The sequence below is a fragment of the Halichoeres trimaculatus genome, unplaced genomic scaffold (assembly GCF_033239565.1).
Source record: "Halichoeres trimaculatus isolate MK-OKI-2021-1 unplaced genomic scaffold, fHalTri1.1 fHalTri1_scaffold_10, whole genome shotgun sequence".
Lineage (NCBI taxonomy): Eukaryota > Metazoa > Chordata > Actinopteri > Labriformes > Labridae > Halichoeres > Halichoeres trimaculatus.
Genome location: NW_027437187.1, coordinates 10,185,687 through 10,205,227, shown reverse-complemented (window position 1 = coordinate 10,205,227; position 19,541 = coordinate 10,185,687). Strand labels below are relative to the sequence as shown.

The 19,541-nt window shown below is 41.7% G+C and overlaps 1 long non-coding RNA gene across 1 annotated transcript in view; it reads right to left on the bottom strand.

The window, feature by feature from the left end:
• The window catches only part of LOC141796031 (uncharacterized), a 141,651-nt gene that overhangs the window by 33,316 nt on the left and 88,794 nt on the right, over positions 1 to 19,541 (bottom strand). The gene's annotated exons all lie outside the window — the stretch shown is intronic.

Genomic DNA, 19,541 nt, shown 5'->3' with positions numbered 1-19,541 from the left:
TCAGATAGTGTCTCTTTTGCTCATTTGTACAGGTATTGCCTGTGCATAAGCCACAAGCCCTCAGACTCCTCTGTTGGCCCCTGTCTTGTTTTCTTTCTGTTGTTGTCCCACTTCTAAGACCGCAGCCGCTTCAGATCTTGTTTTCCTGCCGCTCAGCTGACTGGCTGGCACACCTTTCAAAGGACAAAGTCCCTGAGTGGGAAAACAGAAGAAAACACACGTGCACACAAATTCGAGCACTTGTGAACACATACATGTAATCAAATGCAAACAAAAGCAGGCGCACCGGGATGCAGACACATCTCACACACAAGCCAAGCGCACAGATGAATACATGCACGGAGAAGCTACATACACACAAAGAACACACTTCCAAAGTCCTTCAGTGTCGTGCCTCCCCACCCTACACTTGATAAACCCTTATGTGAGCCTGACAAAGCAGGAGAGGGCACTCAGCAGCCTTTGAACACTGGAGCAGGTTGCATAAGACGGATCAGTGGACCAGCAGACTGCATTCACACACTGAACTGTACCCAGACATGTATGACGGGTGAACCTCTCATCCCAGTGGCTTCAAGCTTTAAATACTTCTTGATTCATCACAGTCATTTCTGTTATTTGAGGCAGTTTTACACAGAATCTGTGTGAGTAACAATGACATACAACCTTAGTGTGATTGATAAAATAAATTCAGGTTAAGAGTCACAACCAAGAGGAAACATCCGGTAAGTAAAAATGAAGCCTATGTGGAAGTGCTGAAAGTCGCGGTTTGTCGAGAATCTGCTTGAGGCTGGCTGCAGAAAGACCGGAAGTCATGTACACATCCAGCCATAAAAACAGACTTTTACGGCATTAAAAAAGCATATTTACAGCCTGGTTCAAAAAACGGCTTGGGTCTAAAACCCAATTTCATTATCGACACACAGTTTTTTTTGTATCTCTGCTGTTTAGAAGTTATTTGGATTGTTCGATTTTCCAATCAGAGGCACAGCTCAGGCCGGGTGCCCTGTAGCTGCTCAAAGAAAAAAAAAACTGCCGGCGTCATAGCAAATGTGGCTGCGTCCATTGATTGGCTTCATTTCATAGTTTCAGGAGCAGGCAGGTGACGTCACGGATGCTTCGACCATGTTTTATACCAGTTTAGATGTTACCAACTCCAACACACCTGATTCAAATGATCAGCTCGTCATCAAGCTCTGCTGGAGCCTGATAACAAGCCATTCATTTGATTCAGGTGTGCTGGAGTGGGGTAACATCTAAAACATGCAGGACAGGGGTCCTCCAGGACCTGGGTTGGGTAACACTGTTTTATACAGTCTATGGTCACGACTTGTCATGACCTGGTCACAGTCAGTGTTGCCAGCTTAGCGATTTTGTTGCTATTTTTAGCGACTTTCTGGAACCCCCCAGCAAGAAAATTAGAGAAAAGCGACTAGCAACAAATCTAGCGCCTTTTTTGGTCGTCGGAGGCTCCAAGATCACGGGAGAAAAGTAAAAAAAAAGCGCTGTTTTCTCTCTTTCCCCATTCATGCATGGCCAGCTGTGCACTACGGGCACTAGGACAGCTCAATTGATAGATAGGTTCTTCTATCTACACACTTCTAGCTACTTTTGAGCAGGCCTATAGCTACCTCCGATGCTGAGGAGTTGGCAACACTAGTGACAGTGCTGTCTCTGTGCACCTGGTGGATGGAACTTGTCTCAGGCTCTACGCACACAGTGTCTAATACTCGTTCACGTGCATGTTTTGTTCATTTTACAATTCATTTAAAAATGTATTCTTTGTTTTTAAATCTTAACATGGATCAGCACCTCAGCACATTTCTGACCTTATAAGTATTTACACTCCCTCGCGGTCCCTAAGGTCTGCTGTTCACTTTCTCCTCATGGTCCCAAAAAACTGTTTAAAAACTTGAGGTGGTCAAGCCTTTTCGGTGGTGGCTATAAAACCACGATCTGCTGCAAAAAATTATAAAATCCCCCACCTTACCAACTTTTAAATTATGTCTTAAAACTCATTTTTATTCTTTGGCTTTTAATTCAGCACGAGAGTTGTGTGAGCCGTGTCCTTTTATGTCTTTTATGGCCCTAACCTCTTTGTTTTTATGACTCCTATTTGTTTCTATGTGTTATTTGGTTTTGTATTTGTTTTATTGTTTTTTTTAATTCGTTTTTTAAAGTGCAGCACTTGGTAAACTTTATTCTTTTTAAAATGTGCTTTATAAATAAAGTGGATTGGATTTTTTGCCCCAGCATGTGACTTCCATGTGACAAACTGTAATAACACGTTATGACTTAAATTTGTTGTCATTCACAGAGGGAGTTATTTTTTTTAACTCACTGTTTGCCAGTCTTCATCTTCACTCTACAGAAGATTCATCTACCAAGGGAAGGGACAAATCATTTGTGTTTTTTTATTTTTTTTAATTTGAATTAATTTTAAATAAAGCACTACATGAGTTTCTGAACTGATATAATGCACGGCTCATTTCATGCTCTAATCTGAGCTGTGGTTACTGCACTTATTCTGTGATAAAACATAACTAGGATGTGCATCTTAACTCATATAAGAGTCTACTGCATCAGATATTATGGAGGACATTAATGGAACAAGAAACACTGTAATAGCATGGTCAGGTTTTAAGAGCAGAGTGCAGCGAATGACAAAGGAGTATTATTCTGTTTGACTCACACTTTTAGAAAAGGAGTTTCTGTGGTGGGAGTTAACATGCTGTTAGTCAGCAGTTCATATGTTCCATGTTCCATGTTTTATCTTCTCCTGTGGACTGGAAACTCCAAAGTTTCAGACCTGTGACGGACTGTGACAGCAGTGGATGTCAGATATGCTGCAGCCCCCTGAGACTCCGGCAGGGATTATGTTGGAAGAGAAACTGGCTGAATGAATGAGTGTCATTGTCTTGAGGTTAAAAATGCAGAATGTCAGCTATAATTTAAGGGCATTAGCAGACATATCAAGTTAACAGCAAAGGATCTGCAGTATTTGGCGCCCCCAAGTCTGAGTGTTGAAATGATTCGGATGTGTTTGATTTGTTTAAGAGGTGTCAGAGGTCACACATTTTTGACTGTATGTGAAGTGCACAAACCACAACCTCTAGTCTGAACATATGGAGCCTACGCAGAAGTGTTAAAATAATCTTTACAGCGAGAAATAAACATGTTTACTGCCCAGGTAAATTTTTGGATTGGATGTAGCAGTGTTGCCTACTTCTCAGTGAGGAGGGTTTCTGTTGGCTTTCCAAAAAGTCTCTACCAGTCGTTAAATGATGCTATCTCCGACTTTGCATGTTGCATGGCCATTTGGATGTTACTGTATTGGGTGCTATAAAACAGCAGAAAAAAACTGTCTAATAATTTGAAATAGAATCTTCATCACAAAAACTCAAAATTATAATCACAATGTGCATTTATGCTTGAAATATATGGGATAACACACCGTCCTTCCTATATTTCAGCATAGCCCCATCAAAAGCTTAGAGACCACTACGTTTACATGCAGTCAGTAACCCTTTCATAACCTGGTTGTGCACAGTCATGTAAACATCAATAACCCTTTTTAAAAACCCAAATATGCTCATATTTAGGTTTTAAAAACCCCCAAATCACCTCTGGGTTACCCCTTTTCTAGCTTAAATATTTGGTAATGTTGAGATATCCCCACTGAAAGATACATTAATTTATGTTCTGTGCATGTTCTGTTCGCAAGGAGTCTTGGTCTTTTGAGTGCAGGAAGTCTGCCGTGCTGCAGCTGTTATTGGTGTTGCTGCTGTTGCTATGGATACAGGAAGAAGAGGCGGGAATGATGCGCACTGGTCATGACGTTCTCTATGCATCAAGATGTTGTCTGTGCATCACTGTTTTGATCAGGATGCTACATCAACAGAGTTAACCCTGTTTGCTTTTTCAGTCCAAATGTTGACTGCACGTAACTGTAGCCACTGTCTCAACTCTTCACTGCATGATACATTAATGTATACTCTGCATCAGGGGTAAACATTTAGAGCATGTGTCTACAAATAAATGTGATGCCCACAATACAAATTCTTTTACTTATTCTATAAATTACACTCCTCAACTAACCTGATAGAAAACAGAGACTTTCTTTTTAGAACTTCAAATGAACTGAGGCCAAGCCAGGGTGGGAATAGACGGTGGCAACATCACACTTTTGGGATTCATTTGGAGTATGGACACAAAGGGGTGAAGGGTTGCTTTGTTTTTAGTCATTCATTTGTTTTATTTAACCTTTATTTAACCAGATAAAAGACCCAATGAGATCAAGATCTCTTTTTCAAGGGCCACCTGGCCAAGAGGTCAGCAACACATGTCATTAAAACAAATTCAGTGGTGGCAATATACAATAAATTAGGATATACATATTTAGTGGTGTTTTTCAATTAAGGGCATAGAAGACAATTCAGAAACATAAGCGCTGTTCAGTCGTCTCACGCTGTTAATCCATTAGCATGGACAAAAAGGCTCTAAGTGAAACTTACCAGTTTTTCCCATATGAGGGCATGGCTGGTTTCATTGACAGGTGGACACCCTGTTGCTGCAAAAAGAGCAAAGGCCCATCTCTTCATCTCATCCAATCTTAAATAAAACTAGGTTGAGTCAAGCTTTTTCAATATGGCCGCCATCTATGATGGGCTCCAAAACTCTGTATCAGAAATAAATGGGTGATGTCACAGACTCTTGGTCCACATATTACAGAGTCTGTGGTAGTGCTTCAGCACAGGCAATACGTAATGTTTTCAACATTGGTCTTTCATTTTTATGCAAAAATCATTAAACTATTCCTGCAGGTGGTAGGAGCTGCACGGTTTGCTAAATGACTCCACAGCTGTAAAGGAGTGAAACACACTGCACTTAGGAGAGTATCACCTCATCTCACAACTCTCATCATCACCAAACTAACTTGAGGAGTGGCGTCAAGAGGATTTATTTTTCTACAATTTGAGCAAAATGAAAACACAAAAATCCATTCTTCAACTGTAGTAATGTAACGTTTTGCATGGAAATGCCTTTTTAATTGTAATCTTTGCATTAACCTCTAAAAAATCAAACAAAATCTTAATTTGTGTAATCTGAATGTATTTTTGCTGTCACCCTTTTCTGAAACCCCATTATTAGATGATTAGACATAGCTGGTCAGAATGAAATGTGTGATGTTGCAGCTATTAACCATGTGCTGTAACCACTTGACTAACAAGGCACATTTTTTTAAACGGGAAGCATTTTGGCTGTCATACAGATTATGCAGAACTAAGTTCCTCGTGTCTGCATCCATAAGGAATGAATGGAGAAGTTGTTGAAGTTCAAAGCAGCAGTTTCCATCCCTGAAGAGGAAACCAGAGCGCTCTGTTTGTCATTGATGTCATCGCCAGCAAACCACACTTCAAACTGGTAATAAGGCAGCAAGGGTATTCGCTGCAAAACACAGAGGGCCTTATTTGTTCAAGCCGCACACCCGGTGTGTGTGTCCATGCCTCCACCAACACTGTGTGCTAATAGTTCCCACATCAGACTCTCTGAGTGGCCTCAGTCACATATGACTGCCATGCATTGCCATCTCCATCCACCTCACCTCACCTCCAGCAGGCTCAGTCAATTAGTACATAGCATGGAGAGCGCAGTGCGAGCTTCTGAAGGGGCCTCCCAGTGGGGGATGTGAACTGCCTGGCTGAGAAAGCGGAGCTGTATTTACTGAAAAGCACATTTGGGATGCTCTGATAGTGATCTGACTTTAATTTAACTGGGAAAAAGGGGATGTGAGTGCATGCATGTGTGCATGCGAGTGTGCGTAGAGCTCGGGGTTTGTGGGAGCCCTGCACAGAGTAATTGAGACCGTATTTCAAACAGCCCAGACCAGATCTTGACTCAATCACGTCTGGCCCCATGGATGGGGTAGACTAGGGTCTACATCATTGTTTGACATTGTGTATGCTGCGGATTGATTTTCTGGTTCCAGTGAGGGAGCGGGAGAGGGCAAACGGACGTGAAAGGGAGGTACAAGATTATGCATCATGAGGAAGGAAGTACAGAAAAGCGTAGCATTTGGACCATGTGGTGCACTGTACATTCAGATTTTTCTTCTCCTTTGTCCTTTCATTTCCACTTTATCAAATTGAATGCTAGCTGTGTTTCCTCTTTTGGAGACAAAAGGCAGTGATATGAAAATGTATTATAACATTTTGAGCCACGAGACAGCAAATCCAGAAAAGAAGTCTTTGTTTAGCAGTGAGCACATCAGTTACCAAACTGTACAATCAGCCCATAAATCTCAAAAATCTACCCTGTAAACCACAACAGAGAGAACTACACCCCTGATTAGGGTCTGGATAAAAGAAGCATGGAAGTGTGTGTGTATGCATGTGTGTGTGTGTGTGTGTGTGTGTGTGTGTGTGTGTGTGTGTGTGTGTGTGTGTGTGTGTGTGTGTGTGTGTGTGTGTGTGTGTGTGTGTGTGTGTGTGTGTGTGTGTGAAAAAGAAAGAGTGGTCTGGGAAAACCATGCTGCAGTCTGCTGCCTTCCTCACCTATGGAGGCGCAAACAACTAGTCCCTCCTGGCACACTGAAATGAATAACTTTTGATCATTTCTCAGTGTTAACCAGAGCTGCTCTTGTCATGTGTCTAAACCATTATCAGTTTTCTCATCAGGTCCATGCTTTGAAGACTAATTTTAGAGAAAAACAAAAGCTTCTTGAATTGTGTGTTAAATTAAATTCACAAATGCTTTCTTTGTTTTTCTTGTAATGTTCAACCAGCAAAAATTCATATTCTTTTTTAATCTCTGGGAACTTTTGGCTACCTCGAAGTTTCATAAATGAAGAGTTTTTCACTAACTGGGAGGAGTCGGTAGTTTGAGGTGAGTTGACCTTGAAAGCTGCAGCCACAAAAAGTTCATACAAGGTTTCTGTATGTGAACAAGCTTGAAAGCTCTGAAATAGGAATCAAGCTGAAAAGTTTCCATCAATGAAGCAGTGTTTGGACCATATCATGATGGGTGCTAGCTAGGCCTGGAAGCTCATAATGGTGAAGTGCCAACGTTAACATCAATTCAAATTGACTTGCCTTTTAACTCATGATATTATATCTGAGCTGTGTCATCAGCAGGTTCTGCAGGGCCAGATTTAACACAGCATTCGCTCCTGCTTTTCAGAAACAGATGAGACTCACCCCACAGCAAACATGTGAATTGTTTGTCCCAAAAGTTTGAATGGAAAATTCCATTTTCAAAAGAGTTGGGACACTACGTAAAATGTTGATAAATACTGAATTGAATTAGGCTTCCGGTCTTTTAAAGCAAAAACTGTCTCAGGGGTTCTAAAATATGAACAGACTGCAGGGATGGGTTCCTTTCACATTTGAAACAATACGGTATAAATGCCCAGTACCTTGCAATCGATATTGGTACTTAACGGTACCATTTTCAGGTACGTTTTTGTGTTTATGTGGTAAAAAATATAAATTCAATAAAATCTACTAATACTTAAATCTCAAATTTCTTCAATTTAACATATTTTTCCCTAAATATATATTAAACTTCCAATGCTAGGTTCATGTCCAGCATGGAAAATTGACAATTCTGTCAGTGCCTCACATTCACAAGGATGAGTTCAGATACCTAAACATGGTACCTTTTGATTTTACGTGAATCAGTACCCGGTACTTTTGAAAGAATTCGGTTGGTACCATAAACTGTATATAGAGTGGACAGTGTGGCTCCGCCATTTATTATTGTACGGTTTTGAAGCCAAAATACCTTTGTCACAGGCGCCACCATTGTGGCAGTTTGCAGCCAGAGTCTGCGCAGTAGAGACTGTGAAGGATTCTAGGAGAATCTGAGTGGAGCTTGGTGACAAAAATGATAATAATTTTTTTCCGTTCACTTCCAATCACTTCTTGACTCTCCCTCCCGACATATTTTTCAATCCCCGAAAGAAATACACGAGAACGGCAGCTGTCAATCATTGTTAAACGTTACGTAAAACCTAATTTTTAACCTTGTATAACTACTGAAAATGAAACTTTTCTGAAAAAAGGGGACTTGAATACAAGACAGCCAAATGATATCTTCAAATCACCACAACAATCGGATGTGAGAAACATTTCTACAAGGTGTATTAATTTTTTAAAGTTTGACCACAGCGCGTGTGGAATGGCTGGAAAGCCAGATTTTTTTAACCTATACTGCAGCCAGTCACCAGGGGGAGCAGATTTTGTGGAGACCTCACTTCAAGCGGGCGTCCATTTTTTTTTACAGTCTTTCTCGGTACCTATAAAAGTACCTAATTCGGTACCCATCGGAAACAGAGAGTTGATAAGAGAAGACACGATGTGACCAAACATGTATTAGTCTAGTAGCAATGGTGAACACAAGAGCTGTACTGGGAAAAAAAGGACGTTAGAACAAAGCAGCAACCTTGGGTCTAAGAGTATGAGACAATGCTGAAGTCTGCTTGAGGCTAGCTCCAGGAGTACCAGAACTCACATACACACCAAGACCAAAAAAAACCTATTTACAGCCTGGTTCAAAAAACGTCTCCTGTCTGAATTCCTAATTTGACTACCGGCACACACTGTATGGGGGCTGAATTTTTTTCTAACTCGGCAGTCCAGGGGATATTAAGATCGCGAGCTCACCCAGTCAGTGGCACAGCTCAGGTCATGTGACCGACAGGTGCCCTATAGCTGTACGCAAAGCCCTTGCCACTCTCAATGTGGCCGCGATAGCTGATGTGCTTCAATGTCCATTTCAGAATCAGATGTTTAACGTCAGGGAGACTACGTCCATTAATTATACAGTCTATGGTCAGAGCAGTAGAAAACTATCAAGGAGAGTGACAGAGCATGAGCTAAAACATGGTCAGGTTACATTTGCTCTACTTGGTGAGGTTGAAGTTGGTAGATGAGCTCTGGTAGGGCATAGCGTCTCATTAATTTGCCTTCTTGACAAATGAACACCTTGGCAAGACTCATGTCCTTGTGAAAGCGGGTGATAGTCCGTTCCACAAAAACACAATCAATTTAGGGCAAAGGTGTCACAGCAACCAATGCCAAACAGTCAAAGCATCTCTAAATGAAAAACAAGTGATGTGAGATGTCCTTATATAAACAGATCATACCAAAAAATTGAAACCTATTTTTGAGTCTGCAAAGGAAACTGTCAGGAGAAAAAGAAACCATCAGCAAACTGATTTGTTGTTGGTCCAGACCTACGCCAACACTCCCCAGACGTGGTAAGACTGATATCTTTGTAGATATTCTTCTCATGGATGGAAACAATTACCCCTTTTTCTTGTGTTTGCTAACGCAGATATGGATTAAAATACATCAAGGATACATATCATTACAATAAATTCTGAAACTGTTTTGTCTCTGTGCAATTAAACTCAGCACACTGTTGCTCTCTCTCTCAGTAATTCCTCATTGCATCTGTTTTTTATTTTGCTTTGTTTTTCTGATGGCATCCCCACAACTGAGCTCCGTTGGCTTTTTAGAGGAAGTTCAGCACTTAACAGCTCATAATTTTTGATGCGTTTCTGATGTAAGCACAAAATTAACAGTGTGGGTGAGCGTGAATATTTCTTAATCTGTAATAAAGCTGATGTGCTGTTGATGTATCTGAATTAACTATTTTTTGAAACACATTTGTTGAACTAAAAGAGACACAAAGATGTTTTTAACTCTGCAGATTTAATAATGAAGTGAGTTTTAATTCATTTTTCTTCTTCATTCATAGCACTCACCATGTATTCACTCTGTGATGTCAAACACATGATCAAAAACCAACACAGCACATGGTTTGAGTTTCACATCTTTAGGGATCATCCCACACGAGCTGGGAAAGTAAATGTGCGTGGGTGGGAGGGAGGGTGGGTGTTTCGTACTTCCAGGTTTACTGCTCCTCTACCTGTAGGCCTTTGGGTTTTTGTTCTCTCCTGTCTTTGATCTCAGTTGAATGACTGACCTCAGTCAGACCTGATAAAATGTTCCCCACCTACAATCATTGTTGCACTTCACATCGAAGAGGATGATCTCAAGAGTCTTATGAAGCCTCCATTAAATCCAGGCACCGTACAAGATTTCTGCTGCTGGGTTATTCAATGCAATTCTCATTGCACTGCAGGAATGCACCACAGATGCAAGAACTCAGTGAGATAATGTATACAATATGGAACCATGAGAAACAAGCTTTTTATATGATCCTAGTTACCGGTTTTACAGGAAGTTCATCTAAAAAAAGAAAAGAAAAACAATAACCTACAGAGTTAAACAGAGATAAGAAGGGAATGAATGTATGAATGCATGACCTAACATTTTCATAATGTCAAGCCACATATGAAAACAGTTTTCCTGCAGCGTGACGTCAGATTATTATAGGACAAAATACCATAACATCCTGAGTATGCTGGACCCTTTTTTCCTTACTCAAGACGGGGTAGCTGTTCAGAAGGGGGTGCAGATCAAACGCTGTGGCCTGGGGCGGATTAGATCCAATTCCACTTTGCTGCAGAAGCCTGCATTTATTATCTGACATTTAGCATACAGTAAAGTCAGACATAGCCCTTGCAGAGGGGGCCCCTCAATTGGAGTCTCCTAAACCTTGGATGAAGAAAGGAAAGGGGCGACTAGAGGCAGCCTGAGAGTGGAGAGCATCTGACTTTCATTGCTGAGCTCAGCTTGTGTGTTCCACTTAGCCAGCGGTATTCTGAGGAGATGCACAGCGCTTTACCAGAGCCACACAACCAAAGACTCATGATGTCATTGAGGTTCGATCATCGCACACTGCAGATGATGCTGCCTCTGGCCAAATTGGTTCCCACACTTGTTATTGCTAATATCATCTTCAAAGTAATAACAGTTAGAGGTTTCTGGCTTATATTTTAATTGTGTAAAAAAAAGTAATAAATCAATGGAAGTACTGACTGAAAGTACAAACAAAAAAATAAACTTTTTTCTTTTTTTTTCATAACCACATTTCATGTTGTATTGTTTTTGGAGCATCTGCTTGAGACCCCCTTAAGACAAAGACAAACAGAGAGCCCTGATAAAGTTCCCAAAGTTCCTGCTGGGAGAGGCAAATCTTCCATGACATATTAAGTTTTCAAAACTTGTTGACAAGTTTCTCCAAATGAGAATAATTTCTTTATACAAGGGACTAAATGAGAAAATTTCCCTTTCCCTATTGGCTGATTTCTTTTACTGTTTGTCTTTTAATATCTTAAACCTGGCAAATGTGGCTGAAATGGATTGATAAGAAATGTTCTTTTGCAAAGAGATAAGACAAAAACTTGTCTAGAGATTTGTTTTTGCAGTATCCAAAACTTACTGACTCAAAAGTCCACTTTTTTTTAACAGGGTATTTCAAGGTCACGGTATAAGTGGGTGTTAACCTCCAGATAGGCTCGACTGTACTGTACTGCTTTCATTTTGTAGCCAATCCACTTTTTAGGAACATCTGAGCACTTGGAATGAATTCTTCACTTTAGATAAGGAGAACAGGTAATCTGGTCCAAATAGGCCATCTGCTGTTCCCACTGCCAATAACAGAGCCTAATAACATGCTGCATCCAATCAGATTGTACCACAGTCAGCCGAGATAAAGGCATAGCAATAAAATGAAACAATCTGCTGCTTTGACACTACAAGGAAGAGAGCTTGCTATTTCGCTGCTGGGCCGGGGGCAGGAATGTGCTCTTTGAACCAGCTTTATTTAACAGCGGAGCAGCATGCGCACAGCACGCCCAGAGTCTCTTAGCTGGCTCAGGGACCGTTTTCTCCTGGCGTGGGCACGTCAGACGCGGGGCCACCGGGTCAGGGAGCTGGCATCCTCACCCCTGGCACAAGTTGCTCCCCTCGGGGGCGTAGGGGCTGACACTGGGCCCATGGGGAGCACCAGACAGACAGGGGCCTACCAAACAGCTTGTGACCATAACCAACAGTGGCAGAGAACAATGAATGCAATTATTTACAAGAACACAGTCCAAGTCTCTTTTAGTCTGTCCCTATTACGCCTGTTTACTCCCACTCTCCTTTAGCAGGGCAGCACGGAGGGGCTGTGACCCTGTCGGTACAGTCGTCAGCAGGACGTTTTCAGAGAGCCCAGGGCTACCACGCTATTCATGCTCTACTGCCGCTCAGCGTCCAGCTGCAGCCTCTTTCCTACCAACTGCACTGTTTGACAGGAGGTCAGGCGAAGACACATCACACTGAGTTTAGCTGAACTTTTTGAGCTTCCACTAAGACAGCAAACAGTACAACACAAAACTTTAGATTAAAAGTTTTCTTCAGGTACTGCGAGGTACTTCTGGAAAAGATAATTTGACTCACACAGAAGTGTAAATCATCTTCTACCATTACTATAAGGGTATTTAAAAAAGGACGCCATGGCTGTTCTGCTTCTCTGTCTTTTTTGGACATTGTGACAAAATCACACCAGATCTGTCCCTGATCTGTCTACGCTCCATCACAGCAACAGATAAGATGGGTTTCAGTTCAAGTCAATGGATTAACTCACACTGGCTTCCCTTCATTGTATTTTGGTCAAAACACAACGAATGACCTCTACCCTTGCAGGATGGCAGACAGCACATCAATTTTCAATGAGCAGATTGAGCAGGAAAAGAAGTCGGGCACAGGAACCACATTAAAACACCAGTTGACTTTCAAAATAAAATACACCGTCTTGACACAAAATCATATTTAACTTAAGAACAACAACAAACCAACTTAATAAGCAGAGCCAGGCCAGGAGTCAGCAGCTCTGTACGGCCAAACATCAATGAAGAGAGGCTCATCATTGGGATGAGAAGCAGAGAAACGCCACCTGTCTTGCCGTCCCCCTTCTTCCTCTTCTTTTTTGTATAACTTAATTAATCTTTGTGTTTTTGTGGAAAAGAGACAATTTTAACCCATTCCTGACTACACCAAAAATAGCGATTAAAAGGTCAGACTACAGAGTTTCCCCAGGTATTGATGATAGTGATTAGAAAATTGCAGACCAGAAACCATACAAAAATATCCTTCTGCTTACAAGAATAAACATGCAGCCAGTGTGAGCTGATGGATAAGAAAGCACACAGTCAAATTGCTAATGAGTGGTGGACATGGATCTGGTGCAGAGAGTGGTAGACTGAGGACATGCAACAAAGAGCCAAGATCACTTGTTAAAACAGCAACTGCTGCAACAAAGACTGTTGCGCCTCAGTTCATGGGGCGCAACTGATGATTATGACTTTTAAACCTACATCAGCGTACAGTGACAACAATCTGCCTTCATGATCCCCATCATCAGTCTTAGGTGATTTCTCATTTCCTACCTTATGACGTACGTAAGGAAAATCCTACAGTGTTCAACATTGCCCTCATCTTCTAACTGTACGTGTTGTCGCCATAGACTGTTAACAAAATGGATATCATCTGGCTCGGCTTGAAATGAGGTTGCCATAAAAACTGCTGGTGCTCCACATTGAACCAACTCCAGCTGAGCAAACAACCTACTCAATTCGGAAGCTACACAACAACAATAATAATACAAAGACAGTTTCATAAGCCCTCATTCTGACTGTGCATGCAAACAATGACGCGTACACATACAAACACAGACTTAGACACACATACAGTAGATACAGTCAGCTCCACTCTGCTCTCCTCCTGTGGCTCTTGGCTGTGGCCCTTTAGGAGCCTCCAGATGAAGAGAGCGTGGAGTGTGGCAGAGGGTCCTTCCATAAACAATAAACAACAGTTATCTTGTGTGCGGCCGTCTGTGTCGAGGGGCACACCAAGCCAAGCCCAGCATCTGAGAGGCGTCTGCTCTTCTTTCCGCCTATGCTCTTGTCTCTTTCAATGGCTTCGAAAAGTGTGGATGTGTGTGTACTCCCAAGAGTGTGTGTCTGTGTTTACAGCACAGCACAGGCCTCCTCTGTATTGTATTCTGAAGCTGGCTGAAAGTAAAAAGGCAGAATTAGGAGAAGTGGGGGCAAGAGAAAGGGGGCTGCCAGCACACTGCAAAACTGTAGGGAGCTCCCCCAGATCCCAGCTGCCCAGCACTGGCTGAGAGTGTCAGGCGAGTGCCAGGCTTCCTCGGCCCTCATGGAGGTGGGCCAGAGTGAGTGGGAGGAGTAGGAGGTACATGTCAGAACAAAATGCCAAAAATAATGTCTGGGCCTTCACAAAGAAGGCTTTGGAAGACACACAATGCTGACATACACAAGAAAACTCTGGGGGGAACTCACTAAGGATTGATTGCGGCTGCTAATAGCAAGAAGTGCGCATCATTTAGCACATTATCTCCTCTGCCTGAAAGTCCAATTCGCATAGAAGATTGCTCCAACAATAATCAAGCACAAAGACTCCCACAAAGTTCAGCAGCTCTGTGCAGTTTGCTCCAGTTTGGCACCTGGTTATGAATGAGATGAGCTGTTAGCATCTCCACTGTGCCTAGTCAATCTGAGCTGTATCTCATCCCAACAGTGCTTAATTACATCCTCATACATGACGAGCTGGATTGAGAGGAAGTCCTTACCTAACAATTTTATTTAAGAGTCATTTCATCAAAGATGTGATACAAATTTCACATTTTTTTTAATTCAGCCAACTTCTCGAAGCAAATATGAGAAATGCATCTAGTTCAGATTGAAAAGTAAACAAACAAAACAAGCAGCCTCAGGCTCCATTTTCACAACAACTTTTCATCCTTACATGCAGTGAAAAAAAACCCTGGGAAACACGAAAACACAGAGGGTCTGACACCACTGTAGTAAGCATGCCAGGCCTGTAGTTGGCGCTATAACTGTCTTGTCCAGAAGCTGCTCTTGGGAGATCTCAACTGAAGTAGAGTTGGGCTGATCATCTGGTGTATTGGTGAATATTAAGTGCAGAAGTGGAGCAACAGGTGCACATTTTGTTGAAAGATAGTCAGCAGATTCAGCAGATTGAGCAACACAAGCACAACATGGTAGTTCTTGACAATCAAAACAAAAGTACAAAAGTACAAAAGTCTTCTTTCTCCCTTTTTTTTTTTTTTTTTTTCAATTTTTTCATCTCTTTTTGGTAATCTTTGTATTTGGACAGGATCATTACTTTATGTGGCTCATTTGTTGCTCTAAGAAGTGACGACATGGACCTGACCTTCCATCCATCATTATTGAGAACATACAATCTTTCGCCAATAAGATGGACGAGCTAGCTGTGCTAACCCAGCCACAGAGGGAATACCAGAGGGCAGAGTAGCATCATGCTATCCACAGACATGGTTAACAGAGCTAACATCAGACACCAACGCCACATTGGAAGAGCTTCATCTGCTGTGAGCAGACAGGATCCAGGAGACAGAGACTGAACAGACTGCTGAAGAAGCTAAGTCCTGGACCCTGTGGAGGTGGAGGCTGGCTGACAGGACGACGATGAACTAGCTGTTGTCATCTATTTTCTCATGGATCTTTTTGCACTTTCTATACACTTTCTTCCGTATTAGTATTAGTATCAGTAATAAGTATCATTCTATTCTATGCGCTTGTGCTAAGTGAAGCGTGACGTCAGCGTTTCCACTGAAAACATCGGCTGACTGTTTACACGGTAATGGTGTCTGCAGCATTTCAAAAAAATTCCACTCTGGAGGCTGTTTTCAAAAGTTTGCGTTTTAGATCTGCTACAAAGCCGTTAATGGGTAAATGCGAGGCCGAAGCGCAACCAAACTTTTGCGTTTCACTCTAAAACTGTTGTTTGTGCAGGGGCTGATCCACCTGATTATTATTACTTTAGTAAATTCACAGGAATATTAACATAAATTATGTGTAGTTAGAATATTTTTAGGACATCCAGGGGTGGGAATGTGTACCTGTTGCATTTGAAATGATTCGGTACTGATGCCTGGTACCTGGCAATTGGTACTGGTACTTAACCGTACCAATTTTCGGTACATTTTATGTGTTCCTGTGGTAAAAAATATCAATTTCTTTAATAATAAAATATAACCTTTTGTTCATTTTAAGGTATATATTCTTCAACATACCTTGCATTGCTGTGTTAATGTCCAGCATGGGAGATCACCTAGCCTTCCACTCCCTCACAGTCATAAGGATGCATTTAGGTACCTAAACATGGTACCTTTTAGATTTTACGTGAATTGGTACTTGGTACTTTAGACTCAATTCGGTCAGTACCCATAAAAGTACCTAATTCAGTACCCATCCTTATCCAGGGGTGAAAACTCTGGATCATTTAAAGATTTAGATGGTAGATATTTCACTCAAAGTGCATGAGGCTGTTACCACTAGTGTTTTTGTATTAGGTGTTATATGCCATGAGGCAAACTTGAGCAGTAAACAGTAAATATAAATGAGTAATGACTCATTTAAATGTATAAGAAAAAGCACACTGACACACAGTGACGCTGCTTGCTCTGCCGCACAGTTTGTGGAGCATTAGAGATGCCCTTTTGGCTCATTTCCACACGCTTTACAGGTGCAACATGTGTGTAATCCTTTTGTGAATCAGGCCCTCAATCAGTCTGGTGGGATGCAGAAGGGCACTTTCTGTATCTTTACACAGAAAATAAAATGTCTTCTTTTCCAAAATATAATCGGAGACATAAGTTGTTTATAGTTTATGCAGAAATAGATCCAAGACTTCCTGAGTAACTCAAGGAAATGGTCTTAGAGCAGTGGTGGCCTGAATGCTTCATTCTCCATAGAGGCTGGCAGCACAGTGGAAAATAAAGTTTATCTGGAACTGCTTAATGCATTATTTGTCTAACAATCAAGGAAGTGAGTTTATTTTGCAGATAATTATAGCTTTTGTTGCGTTGATGGCCAAGATAAGCCAGAGTTCCGAACCATTAACCAGTTGTGCTTTTTCTGGCAAACACCAGCACTGAGTTTATAATGCAAAACCCATTGTAAGAGACCTGGCAGTAAGCTAGGAGCTCAGCCACTGTGGTGAGAGACTCCTTCTGCAGTACAGCGCAAATCAATCAATCACTCTATCAGCTCAGTCTTTGAATCAAGTATTGGGTTTTGTCACTGGACTTAATTGTTCATAAATTAAACACAAGATATTTATCACCACAACAGTTCCCACCCTCCTATCTCTTGATCCGCTCACATCAAATAACACAACTCAATGAAAAATGGAGGCCATTAACTATCACTATTCAAACCATATGTTAAGCCAAAGTCTAATCCCACTACCCCCACACACTGAGAGGGGGAGTAATGTCGACAACCGTCCAAAGTGGAATGTGGGCTCTGAGAGTTAGAGCTTTACTGTTAGCAGACACTGCTACAGCTCAGGCCAGAGCAGTTGGAAAGTCCCTTGCCGGTGCAGACACTTTTGCCCTCTGAACTGACCCAGGAACCATCTGAGGAGCTGCTCATGGCGTTTGGCAGTAAGCAGCATTTTTCCATGGTCCTGGGAGAAAGCCCTTCCTCTACAGAGGCAGGTAATCACAACAAAAGCACATCCCACCCTGAGGCACGCATGCTCCAACAACTCCACCAGGAATTAGGAAAATATTCCTGAGCTTCTGGCAGAAACAAATAACCCTGTGGCACTCTGCGTGACAGACTGACTGCTGCTGGGGAGCTATTGTGGGTGGGGGTCACAGGAACCGGAGACAGGAAGTGACATCAATTACAGAGAGAAACCCATTTAGACATAGGACAGTGTTTGGGTATATCCAGGATGAGACTGCATGTTGGGTCTTTGACATCTAAGGTCGTCAGAGGTTAAAATGTGCTGTTTGAGTGGAAAATGAGGGGTAAAGAGTGTATTTTAGCTAATGGAGGTTTATAATTACTTCATAATGTTTGTTTCCTGTTCTACACATTTACAGCATCACCTCAGACAGCCAGGTCTCCAGGTGTGTTTCCTGTGTCACAGCTCTGACGTCAGCTCACTGTGTTCTCTGCGGCTGAACTTTTTCCTCTGGACATCTGGACTTTTATATGTCATGCCCAAAAGGGTTATTGTGATGCACTTCATTTCATTTTATCTATCTATCTATCTATCTATCTATCTATCTATCTATCTATCTATCTATCTATCTATCTATCTATCTATCTATCTATCTATCTATCTATCTATCTACCTACCTACCTACCTACCTACCTACCTACCTACCTACCTACCTACCTACCTACCTACCTACCTACCTACCTACCTACCTATCTATCTATCTATCTATCTATCTATCTATCTATCTATCTATCGAAAGTTTAGAGTTAACCTGATGTCAGGAGGCATTGCCGTAAAACGTCAACTGTCAACCTTCTTTGTAAAACAGTTCAAGGAAGAGAGCATTCTTAAATTTATGGATAGTACAAAAAACACAAAATGGTGATCTGTTTAGACTAGTTTGGTATGCACACACTTTCGTTAACCAAAAAAAGGATCTAGTACCATCTATCATAGTGGAGTAAGACATTTTTTCATCATTAGTCTGATTCTCTTTTCTGTATGTATACACGGACAAGAAAAGATCCCCAGCTGTGACTATAGGATTGAGCTATGACCTTAGTCAGACTGCTGCCTGCATGTAAATGTAGTGAATGTAAGGTCACAAATTTCAAATTGAAAAGATGCCTCAAACCCCATATATTCGCCAACTGCAGTCAGTCACCACCTTAATGGGAAGCCCTATCGATAACTTCCCTGATTGAGTTCAGTCATAGGTCTGTGGTGATTTGCACTCCAGCTTTTGTTCTGTGGTGTGTGAATGAGTAAGTATGAGTTAGATAATACTGATAATACCTTACTGAAGCAGCCTGAGTGTGCCATCAGTAGTTGGATGAGACTAGCCGTGTAAAAACCTTTTCAGTAGTCAGACAGACTAGAAGTACAAGCCCATAAGTACGAGTTTATCATAGCATTCTGGCTGCTTTTGTGATGTGTTTACCCGCTGACATCTGTCTGGTTAACTGTACCTGAACGCTTAGTGCCACTGGAGGTAGCTTGACCTCACAGTATTAATAAAACAGTGATCCCATTTGACGCAAAGTCGCAAAGGTGTGTAGGATGGACTAAACAAACGAAAATATGAAAATGAAAATCTTCGGTGTACTGTAGCTACACATACAGTTCCAAACTAAATTGCATAAGGAGCACTGTGTTAATGCTGGCAGCCTTTGAGTACACAAATATTACCATAATGAGAGACACTGGACACTGTGGTGGCACACATTTTTGTTTGCTGTCAGACAGTGTCACTTCTTTCCAGAGCAATTAATCCTTTTATTTTGACTCCGTAAATGACAATTTCAGCAGAACAGAAATTGTTTATTTCCCAATGAGGAACTTAAACAGCGGCTGATTTTACACCCACTGCCAACACTTCCTGCAGGCCAAACAGGAGGTCTCAATTTGTGTGGCCACCATGTAGTTTGGTGACATAAATACAGGAAGCTTTGTGAGGTCTCATACCAGAGCACTTTCCTCTGTGAGTGCTCAGAGTAATAAAGGTAGAAAAGCAACCACCAAAGGACAGATCTGATTTCCTCACAAGCTGGCCCCAGAGACAAA